This window comes from Etheostoma spectabile, chromosome 8, assembly GCF_008692095.1.
Source record: "Etheostoma spectabile isolate EspeVRDwgs_2016 chromosome 8, UIUC_Espe_1.0, whole genome shotgun sequence".
NCBI classification, from domain to species: domain Eukaryota; kingdom Metazoa; phylum Chordata; class Actinopteri; order Perciformes; family Percidae; genus Etheostoma; species Etheostoma spectabile.
The window spans coordinates 18,283,344-18,292,626 of NC_045740.1; the positions used below are offsets into that span (position 1 = coordinate 18,283,344).

The following is a 9,283-nucleotide window of genomic DNA, read 5'->3' on the forward strand; positions in this document are numbered from 1 at the left end:
GAGGATTGTCTGACACATATATTCAGACATGGTTGGGGTGGAGCATTGCTTTGTTATTAATATTTCTAATTCCGATTTCTTTCTTATCGATTCTTGATTCCGATGCTTTGAGGGTGGAGTTGAGACAGGTCGCATAGGGTTAGGGCGGCTGTGGCTCAGTGGTAGAGCGGTTTCTGGCCAATTGGAAGGTCGGTGGTTCAATCCCTGGCCCTGCAGTCCCATGTCGAAGTGTCCTTGGGAAAGACACTGAACCAATACCCCGAGCGTGAGTGTGTATCTGATGAGCAGGTGGAACGGCAGCCTCGGCCACAGTGTATGAATCTGTGTGAATGGTGAATGGTTCCTGTATGATGTAAGACTAGAAAAGCGCTGTATAAATACAGTACATTTACATGCTTATTTCACACATTTGATTTCTATACAGGTGCTCTAGAGCCCGGGGGCCCTAAAATTAAATCAGTTTCAAGGAATATATATAGACATACAGCTAAAAACAAGGACAACAAAGATGGGAAGCATAAATGTAAGCATTTTTTTTGGGGCGTTTTAGGCTTTTATAATGCTGGATAGCTGAAGATGTGAAAGAGAGAGAGTGAATGACACAGGTCAGAGCTGAACCTGCCACCGCTGTGACAAGGACTGGAGCTTTTGTACATGGGGCGTACGTTCTACCGGGGGAGCTATCCAGGCGCCCCAAACATAAAACATCCATCCATCCATCTTCATCCGCTTATCCGGTAATCAAGAAAGGAGGTCGCAAGGGGGTCAGCAGCTCCAGTAGGGGACCCAAACTTCCCTTTCCCGAGCCACATCAACTAGCTCCGACTGGGGGATCCCGAGGCGTTCCCAGGCCAGGTTGGAGATATATCTCTCCCTAGTCCTGGGTCTTCCCCGAGGTCTCCTCCCAGTTGGACGTGCCTGGAATACCTCCCTAGGGGCGCCCAGGAGGCATCCTTACCAATGCCCGAACCACCTCAACTGCTCCTTTCAACGCAAGGAGCAGCGGCTCTACTCCGAGCTCCTCTCGATGACTGAGCTTCTCACCCTATCTCTAAGGGAGACGCCAGCCACCCTCCTGATGAAACCCATTTCGGCCGCTTGTACCCTGGATCTGGTTCTTTCGGTCATGACTAAACATAAAACATTTAACTTTAATATACCTGGAAGTTGGTGAAAAATAGACAACCACATTCGTCTTTGCACAAGTCCAGTCACCGCTTCCATAAATATAAACTTGACAACTGAATTATAGTTAATAATAATTTCCTGGTTTTGTGCTGTCCTTTATCAACACCTTCATGCCCTGTTGATAAAGGTGACCTGACCATGCGACAAATGTGTCAGCACATTACTGGGCTGAAGAGGCCGGATGAAACAATAAAAAAAATAAAATAAGGATCATTCAGAGAAAAGTAAAATTACTTAACATCACTCAAATGTGTATTCTTAACAAGTTTAAGAACAATGCTCGTGTTTTTCCTTTATTGAGGCAAAAAAATATTGGCCGGTAAAAAGCAGTGGCGTGTGGCCTAAAAAGTTCAGGCCCTGCCTACATGTAATATAGTGTGTGTGTGTGTGTGTGTGTGTGTGTTAGTAGACAGTGTTTTCTCTATGTTGATGTTGTTGTGGCGGCCTGCCAAGGCAACATTTCCGCTGCCACGGTATCAGAAATGGGGCAGGCGCACAATGTAGTTGCGGTTGCCTTTTAAATTATCCAGCTGACATAATGCCCCCCCCCCGTTGGCAATTTAACAACTAGCTATATTAGAGGTTACTGGGCCCGTCCAGTTTAACTCCACATGCTGTTGTGTTGATGGAGTTCATTGTCAAAGAGTTCGCTTTCTCCCGAGTCAAACAACTCCACCAAATATTCACCACCTGATTGGACAACTTTCAACTTCTCAGTTCTGTCAATTCATCATCCTGCCCCCCCAATCCTGACCCACCCCCACCACTAAAAAAAATCCTAAAGGAAACACTGGTAGAATCAATGTGTCCACTCTGATTCATATTAATTTAGCTTGATAGAACGGAGGTACACCCAACAATTCCACCCAAGTCTTAAGAGGATGATTTCTCTCTCTCTCTCTCTCTCTCTGTCTCTCTGTCTCTCTTTCTCTCTCTCTGTGTGTGTATGACTATAGCGGGCAACACATCCATCTTTATTCGGGTCTCGTAGACTTAAATTACGGCATGCTGGTCGCAAAGTCACATTGAATTACAAGATAAAACGCTGCACGCTGTCGGCCCTGTTTATCTCCGACAGGTTTTACTTCACAGCTCTTTTGATCAGACCCTGAATGCTTTGTTTATAGGAACAGTTACTCAGGCATCCGCTTATAAAACATTTCTCAGGCATCTTACCGGCCTGTCACATATAACACATGAAGTCCACTCAGACTAGAAGGGATGAACTTCACCTGACCCCCATCTGTTTCTTTAAAGTCCATTTGTTCTTAATGCTTCACCTGCTAAAGTGTTGTTTAGATGTTCATATTCTAGCGGGGCACCATTCAGAAAACGTCACCATTCGAGATGGATTTTTAGGCTCAAGTTTCGATTCAAAAATGTAAATTGTCGGTTTTTATAAAGCGCTTTTCTAGTCTTAACGACTACTCAAAGCACTTACATAGTACAGGAACCATTCTGCATTCACACACTGGGTCCGAGGCTGCCGTACACGGTGCCACCCGCTCATCAGATACACACTCGCACACATTTACACACCTATGGCGCAGCATCAGGGGCCAACCATGGGTTCAGTGTCTTGCCCAATGACACTTTGACATGTGACTGCTGGGCCAGGGATCGAACTGCCAACCTTCAGATTGGCAGCCAAGCGTTCTGCCACTGAGCCACAGCCGCCCAAATTCTCTCCAAAAAATAATTTAGCAATTTGAAAAAATGATATACTGAATATACATGTAGTTACTTTTCCCAAGTGATAGTACACGGCATTACAAAACAAAAAGATATTTAAAAAATAAAAGAAATATGATTTTTGAAATTCTAGGGTTGAATTGCGATATGAATGTAAATTGTTTTAGTGCACACCCCTATAAAATACTAACCACTGTTTTTTTTTTGTTTTTGTTTTTTACATATTTAAGGCCAAGAACTACAAGTTGTTCCAATGATTCCATCAGTTTCATCTTTTGATTTGGGACTTTGAGGCAGGAGGGCTTAGGGATGCAGCGGTTCCTGATTTCACTATTAACCGCGCTTTAAAACATCTGTTAATTAATCGTAAAGGCTCCGCTGAACCGAGTGTGAACTGACTACATGTTATGTGGAGCAGTGTGTGCAGTTCTTATTAAACCTCCTTGACAACATAAACATTCATTTTTGCGCACACACAGATACATAAATGAGCCATTTGAGTGTCATGCTGTTTTTTTTTAACCCCACAATGCAGCACTAGTAGACTTTACAGTTTACAGTTATTCTTTTGCGTCAGATTGTTTAAAGATCTCCTATGGTGCTAAATAAAATCGCCTTTGCCGTTTCTAATAGCTCTTGCAATCAAAGCCATGGGGGCTATTTTCTTTCTTTTTTGTGTTATTATTGATATTTAAGCAACCACAGTTCTTTGTCCTTTTTTCTTTTTCATACGTTGGTGTTCAGTGTAGAGTGGCCTGTGTAGCCCTAGAGTGGGGGAAGCAACAGGAGAGAGCCAGTAGCTCATTTGTCCTTTTCACGGTTTCTTTACAAGGGCGTACAGCCTGTAATAATCGCAAATGACTCTAATTCTAACAGGAGAGATACCTGAATTATAGCTGTGGAAACACTTCCTGACCTCCTGCTGCAGAGCTAATCCCATACCGCTGCGGTTTGACTTCTTCTCTGAATATGTTATAGGATATCTGAGTTTGCATTGACCTCTGAGGAACTTTCCTTCCTTTCCATTCCTTTCTGTTGTTTCTTAACTTTCTCCAATACATGTTTATACTACCGTCGTCTAACGGGCTGCTGCCGAGTTTTGAGTCTGAGCTTTCTCTTCCGAGTTGCTTGTAGAGGAACTTCTCTTTTGTAACCTTGACTTAAACATCACACATCAAGATAGCAATATGCCAAAAATGCACCTGAACACACCTCCCTGTAAGACCAGCACGGCCATGGGCGCACAGTGCACTTGGTATTAAAGCGTCGCGGGCGCTAGACGGGACATTGATACTGGATTTCCACCAAGTGCAGAATGTCTGCAGATCGGCTCCGCTGCGTGTCGGCTCCGTGCTCCGACGTCCGTCAACACCCGGCCACCATGGCTGCGGCCACGACTGACGGCTGAAGTCACGAGGACCCACGAGATCTCGCTAATTCACGTATCATCGTGCGATGTAACAGCATGTAGTTTCTATAAACAGAACCACAAAACCTCTGACCTGTTGACTTCAGGCCTGTTTCCGCACATTATGACATTTTCAAGGTGTACTGCAGGGAAATATGATCCGCCGTGACCATGGTGTATGATGCCTGAGTCCAAGTCTTCAAATGCCTTTCAGAAAGCCGAGAACGATTGACATTTATGTTTGATAGCTCAGTTTTTTTGAGCCCACTTATCAGATAATGGATAAAATGTTCCACTGCGGATATATCAACATTGCAATGTGTTCACAAATGTGTTCACAAAAGGGAAATTAGAAACTTTGAAATTTCTTCATTGCTTCAAATCACTGAACTGAACAAAAATCCAATGTTCTTTTAGGATTGCACGTGCCACGATCCCCAAACATAGAGCAGTGTTGTTTAATTTAATTCAGTTTAGCTGAACTGAACACACGCTATTGTTTTTGGTCTGAACATTTAAAATTACAGAGATTCGGAAGTTTCCAGAGAAAGCAATGGTTCGTCAGTCACAACGACAACCCTAAAACAAAAATATACGTTTTTTTTTCTCTTACCTGCAGTGCTTTTTCTCAATCTAGGTTGTTTTTGTCTAAATTGTTGTCGAAGATATCGGATGTAAAGATATCTGCCAAAAAAAACGTATTAACTTATTATCGAGACTTTTGTGGGTTGAAAACCAAACAGTTTATGGCTAGAAATCTTGAGAAGCTGCCAATATTATTTGTATTTATTAGTAATGGGTACATCTTGGCACACCAGGCTTACATGACTTGACTGAGGCGGATGAAAGGCAAATAAAAATGTCTATATTGTCCAGCCGTAGTTCACGCTTATGTAAAGTACGTGTGTCCATCGCATAAATATAAAAAGGAAAATCCTCTGTTGATTTTTCTTCTTTAATAGCTCAGTTTTAATGTTTTGACGTTGTTGAGAAGACAGTGGGAGCTTCGTCCTCCTGTGGAGAATTCATCAGTGGGTTTGCACATTTTAACGGTGATGGAAAATGCCTCTAATTGCTTTGATTTCACTCTCTAATCTTTGCTTCATTTACCAATTGTTTGCCTAAGTGAAGTTCATTTCTTATTTATTTTCTTAATTATCGCTGTGTGAAGTGATTGTTTGTCAGTTGTCGTTACGGAGTTAGTTCAGTGTTGAGTCTTTGAGGCTGAGCGGGGGTTTATTTATTTTGCAGCTCTGCGCTCTGTCCTCGTGACGCACATCCACACTCGACCCTGCCGGCGTTTTTTAAAGAGCTCTTCACAGCCAAGCCGAGCCGGTTCATCACACCGGATAGCTTTAACCGTATCTAAATGCCGAAAATACACTTCATCAACCCATCGTTCAACGTAAAACAACGGTCGAGTTAATGAGTTGGAGATGAGTTCATCTGGAAGTCATCGGTTTGAATACAGCTCGGGGGAAAATGTCATGAGTGTCTGGACCTGAGATGGAGGAGACTGTAGTTCTGAGCATATACGTTGAAATTTAATTCCAGATTCTGCTGAATCGTCTCAGAAGTAATTGCAATTCACAATATAATTGTCTCTTTCAGTCAAATTTTAAAAAAATATGTATTTATTTGTTACTTTTTCCAAGTTTTCAATGAATTCTAGGCTACATCTTTTGTCATATATCACTGTCATGTGACCCAGATAATGTAATAACCCAAATACACAGCCTATGAAGTAAACCACTCCTCTTTATTGTCATTAAATGTATATTCATAAAACATAAAATTGACATTTCACTCAACAATAAAAGGTAAATCATTGCTCATTAACAATAAATAGATTCAACTAAATTAGGATTAAAATAACCACTGTCTGCAAAACTGGGGCAAAATACTCATCACGGCTTCTTTGCTTAGTTTCTTTTTTAACTGTAACCCCCCCCCGAGGGTTATTGGATAGGGACCAATAACCCTCGTGTTGTCTTCCCGTCGAAATTGATAATCAACTCTTCTGTTGATGCTTTTTATCGATGTTTTTAACTTTTTCTCACATTTTTGTCCAATTTGTCAACATTTCTTTTTGCTTTTTTCATTGTTTTCAACACTACGTAACACTGACTTATTAACTTTACTTTTACAGTTATAGTTGGATTTTATGGTCAATGAACCTCATTTATAGGAAATTATACCTAATGTTTGAGTTAAAAAAGCAGAAATTAGGAATTATTTAGACTAAAATTAAAGGAATGGATGTTGATGGATAATCACAGACTGGAATATGTCAACTTTTCCTCAATACTATTTCAAAAACACTTCCATTTCCAATGCTATAAAATTGAATAAGACGCCCCAAAATTAATGAAAGTAGAGATGTGTACTTGCCAAAGAGCGTTGTGTGGAATCAATCATGTTATTTTGGGGAATTAAAAATAACATTGATAATAGAAAATGGGTCAATTTGACCCGAGGACAACATGAGGGATAACTAATTGAAATCATAGCTTTAGCTCAACAGTCTGACAAGTAATCACTTATGTAATTACAATTTGGCATATCTAAACAAAATCATCAATTACCATCAATAACCATAGTCCTCAAGACCTTAGCTAATGTTAGCAATTATTTGCTGTCAAACAAAGAAACCATGATTACGTTATAAAATATTGAGATCAGATAATTTATTAATTGTTAATTCAATTCTATTTTATTCATAGTGTCAAATCATAGCGAGTTATCTCCAGACACTTTACAGATAGAGTAGGTCTGGACCACACTATAATTAACTAACATCCAACAATTCCAGTAATTTCCCCAAGAGCATTCAGTGCCACAGTGGCGGGGAAAAACTCCCCTTTAATGCCAAGTAAGTGTTCTAGTCTCTAACAGGATGGTGTGGTCAACAGTGTCGAATGCAGCTCTAAGACAAGTACAGAGACAAACACAGAGACAAGTACAGAGACAAGTACAGAGACAAGGACAGAGACAAGTACAGAGACAAGTACAGAGACAAGTACAGAGACAAGTCCTTTGTCTGAAGCAGTTAAAACGTCGTTAGTAATTTTCACCAGTGCCGTTTCTGTGCTACGATGCTCTCTAAATCCTGACTGAAAGTCCTCAAATAGACTATTGCTATGTAGAAAATCACACAACTGATTAGCGTCTACCTTCTCAAGGATCTCGGAGAGAAAGGGAAGATTCGATATAGGACTGTAGTTGGCTAAGAGCTCAGGATCTAGGGTGGGTGTTTTCAGAAGGCAAGGCAGCTATATTTGTAGAGCACATTTAAGCAACAAAGTGCTTTACAAATAATCAGTTAAAAAACAGTTAAAAAAAATAAAAACCGATAAAACACGTGAATAAACAGTTAAAAATAAAAACAGTAAGATGCATAAAACACAAGAATAAAAGTTACCGTGCAGCATAAGAAATTGAACATTAACGAAATGAGCAGTCATTTAAAGAAAGGCAACATGAAAAAGAAAAAGGTCTTCAGCCTCGATTTAAAAGAACCGAGAGTAGCAGCGGATCTGCAGGTTTCTGGGAGTTTATTCCAGATCTGAGGAGCATAGAAACTGAACGCTGCTTCACCCTGTTTAGTTCTGACTCTGGGGACAGAAAGTAGACCTGTCCCAGATGACCTGAGAGGTTGGGGGGGTCATAGTGTAGAGTAGTAGCAGACCGCCAGTGACTGAGAGGTCTGGGGGGGTCATAGGTAGTAGCAGACCTGTCCCAGATGACCTGAGAGGTCGGGGGGGGTCATAGTGTAGTAGCAGACCTGTCCCAGATGACCTGAGAGGTCTGGGGGGGTCATAGTGTAGTAGCAGACCTGTCCCAGATGACCTGAGAGGTCTGGGGGGGTCATAGTGTAGTAGCAGACCTGTCCCAGATGACCTGAGAGGTGGGGGGGGTCATAGTGTAGTAGCAGACCTGTCCCAGATGACCTGAGAGGTAGGGGGGGGTCATAGTGTAGTAGCAGACCTGTCCCAGATGACCTGAGAGGTCTGGGGGGTCATAGTGTAGTAGCAGACCGGTCCCAGATGACCTGAGAGGTCTGGGGGGGTCATAGTGTAGTAGCAGACCTGTCCCAGATGACCTGAGAGGTCTGGGGGGGTCATAGTGTAGTAGCAGACCTGTCCCAGATGACCTGAGAGGTCTGGGGGGGTCATAGTGTAGTAGCAGACCTGTCCCAGATGACCTGAGAGGTCTGGGGGGTCATAGTGTAGTAGCAGACCTGTCCCAGATGACCTGAGAGGTCTGGGGGGGTCATAGTGTAGTAGCAGACCTGTCCCAGATGACCTGAGAGGTCTGGGGGGGGTCATAGTGTAGTAGCAGACCTGTCCAGATGACCTGAGGGTCTGGGGGGGGTCATAGTGTAGTAGCGACCATCCCAGATGACCTGAGAGGTCTGGGGGGGTCATAGTGGAGGGAGCAGACCTGTCCCAGATGACCTGAGAGGTCTGGGGGGGGGTCATAGTGTAGTAGCAGACCTATCCCAGATGACCTGAGAGGTCTGGGGGGGGTCATAGTGTAGTAGCAGATCAGAAATATATTTCGGCCCTAAACCATTGAGTGAAGTTAAATAAGAGATATTGATCATATCTAGTAATAAAGTGTTACCACGGGTAACGCTTCTTTAAGTAGCCTCGTTGGGATGTGGTCTAGGAGACCAGTAGATGGCTTAGCTGAAGACACCTTTTAATATTCATTGTTTAATCTATATCTGTAGTGTCAAACTCAGTCTCACTAAGGGCCACATTGGAAAATGAGAATCACATCGAGGGCCAGACAGTTAGAGTTTATTGACGTGCTTTTATTTTGAAAAAGTCAAATATCTTGGATTGTATTATTGCATGTGTTATAAAGTCACCTCTTGGGCACTGCCTAGGTGCTCTTGAGCAAGGCACCAAACCCCTAACTGCTCGCGGTGCCTTTCCATGGTCAGCCCCCTCACTCCGACATGTCTCCATTAGTGCATGTGTAGGTCCT

General features: G+C 42.5%; 1 protein-coding gene across 1 annotated transcript in view; it reads left to right on the plus strand.

Annotated features, from left to right (window-relative positions):
• Window positions 1–9,283, plus strand: part of pot1 (protection of telomeres 1 homolog) — a 96,977-nt gene that overhangs the window by 61,910 nt on the left and 25,784 nt on the right. The gene's annotated exons all lie outside the window — the stretch shown is intronic.